This window comes from Fulmarus glacialis, unplaced genomic scaffold, assembly GCF_000690835.1.
Source record: "Fulmarus glacialis isolate BGI_N327 unplaced genomic scaffold, ASM69083v1 scaffold13541, whole genome shotgun sequence".
Classification (NCBI taxonomy): domain Eukaryota; kingdom Metazoa; phylum Chordata; class Aves; order Procellariiformes; family Procellariidae; genus Fulmarus; species Fulmarus glacialis.
The window spans coordinates 1-2,634 of NW_009194768.1; positions in this window are offsets into that span (position 1 = coordinate 1).

Sequence of the window (2,634 nt, forward strand, 5' to 3'; positions counted from 1 at the left end):
CTATGATTCTATGATTCTATGATCTTGCTCTGCCCTGAGTAGAAGACTGAGTCAGAAGATTCACAGTGTTGTCATACCTGCCTAAGGTTTCTGGAAGCAGGTTATATATTCAGTGGTAATCACAAGAATAATAATGTTATTACTTACTGCTTGGTTTCCTGAGAATAAAATTGAAAGGCAATAGAAAATCCAGATACAGAGTGTGTGCTTTCTTACCTACAGAGAATCTTTTTACTGTCTTTCAGTAAAAACAAAAAACTAGTGTTATTTTCTCCCATACAGCGTAACAAAGATTACAACAAAGATTGAATCAAAAGATTCAAATGGCCACTTGTGTGTTAGGAATTAGGCTATTGAACAATGAGTTTATTGCTCATTTACAAGAATTAGCAGAAAACAGACAATCCAAAGTTTGATTTTTCAGCCTAAAGTTTTTCCCATAGAAATACAGTCAATTCAGAATCAGTTCAAGACTGCTGAAAACTACATTGCTTTTCTTTTGGAGTGCAGTTCCGGGGCAGCTGGCAGACTTCATTTTTCACAGGTGCTGTAAGGAGAAGCCCTTTCTGCCTGCCACTTGGCCATGCAGCCCCATTGTGCTGATGCCACACTGCACCCTTTCATGACCTGCTCTAACTCGCTAATGGAAGCTGTTCCATTTGAGGAAGGGACTACATTTTTTTTTGCTAGTTCTGTGAACCGATGAAACCTAAAGAGGAGTTTGATGTGCATAGGAGCCAGAACAAAAATAAGCAGCAGAGAGGAGTAGGAGAGATGGGGAACAGCAGATGCACTGTAGGGAGTTCAGAAATCCCACCAATACCTGTAAATAATTCTAGATGGGAATCTTTGTAATCTCCTAAATTAATGCAGCTGGGCCTCCTCTATGACACTCTGATGCTCAGACTGAAAACGTATTTCCAAGAATACCTCGTTGCGCATGGCTTTGCAACACAAATTGCCTGAGCCAATTGATAGCAAAGGCGGTGGAGAATTTGACAATTATCTACATAAACAATTGCAAACTTTTGCAAAAGAGCGATTAAATGTTAATTTCAATTCTCTTGCACTGTCCTGCTTCAGTACTGCAGTGACAGTGGGGAGAGGAAGCAGTTGTTAAAACAGTTAAGCCAGTTTCCGTCTTAGAGGGCTGATCCCGCCCAGTGCTGAGCACCTCCTGAATTAATTTCTCCCCTTACTGATACTCAGCTGGTTTCGATAAACAAAGTATTCTCTTACTGGTTACAGCTCTGGGAACCCCAACTGCTCTTGGGTCTGTTTTGAATACTAATACAAAAACTAAATTCTGATGTCACATACCACCTGTGCTTATGCTGAGAGATACTTTGGATGTTGTTAGTATGAAAGAGCATGAAGTGTTAGCTAAGTGAAAACGAGATATGAGTGGGCAATCTTACATTAGCAAGATAGATCAATGTTAGGCTGCACAGAATGATTTAGAAGAAACAGAAAAGGGAGAAAAAAGGTAAATCTAATGGTCTGTCTCACAGTCTAGTTTGTACCATATTTGAACCTACAAGGTTGCATTGGCATCAGTACATTACACACACACTGTTAACACACACACTGGAGGATGCTCTGAGCAAAATAAATGGAAATCTCCTCCAAGAGAAAAGGCCTTTAAAAGCCTTGGATAGCTGGGATAAGCAAAATACAAGATCCAAACAATCAGTGAGAAGCGGGGTAGGAGACAATAGCAATTCCACAGTCAGAGAGAGCAAGTGTGAGGTGCTAGCTTCACTGTTTGGGTCTGAATGCTACTGTGTCCAGATCCAGAGGCCTGTTCAGTCAAAGCGGAAGGAGATGTGTCGCCTGTGACACGTGCACCAAGATGAAGCAGAACTCTTAAAAATGCTACTGGAGGGACAGTCGGACAAATGCTCCTGCGAGTGGGTGTATGTCTTCCTCTTGCATTTGTTATTTGCATGTTGAACGTACTCTGCAATGACACTTCTGCTTGTGGTCTGCGTAGATCTAGACATTTCATGTAGTTCCAAGCTCTGGCATTTCCTTTGGAGCCCAGTGGAAAATTTTACAAGGAATCAGTTGGCTACCAATTCTGTATTTCCCAGTTCTTGGCTAATACTGGCATGCCTCCTGCTTTGTGCACCTGTGCTATTTACAATCATTCACTTCCATTCAGTCTCCCCTCCATGTACGTGGGGAAGAAAATTAGGCTTTCAGCATTTATTTGTAATATACCCAGTTTCCCAGATGCATTTCTCTATTCCCCCAAGGCACATGCCGCACAGGAGCATGAGAGACTGACCTGTTCTTCAGCAGCTGCTGCTGGCTCTAGGGGTGATCTCTTTCCCCCAAAAGCCTTGAAAGCATTCAGGCCATATGAATCAATGAGTTAGTTCAGGACAATTCAATGGCGAATGAGAAGCAGGCTTGAAAAACGTTTCATTAGCTAATACTTTACTAGGCTTTCCATGGTTCTAATCCATCTTGCATGAGACATGCCATTTACTCACAGAGAAGCTGCTTCATTTGCTTCAGTGCTTACTATTTAAGTACCTGCGTTGAAGTGATCACTGTTTAAATGAGGCTTTAAAATGTAATGGTTCGGGAAATGTACACAGAGAAACCAGTCAGGTCCTAAAAGGTCCT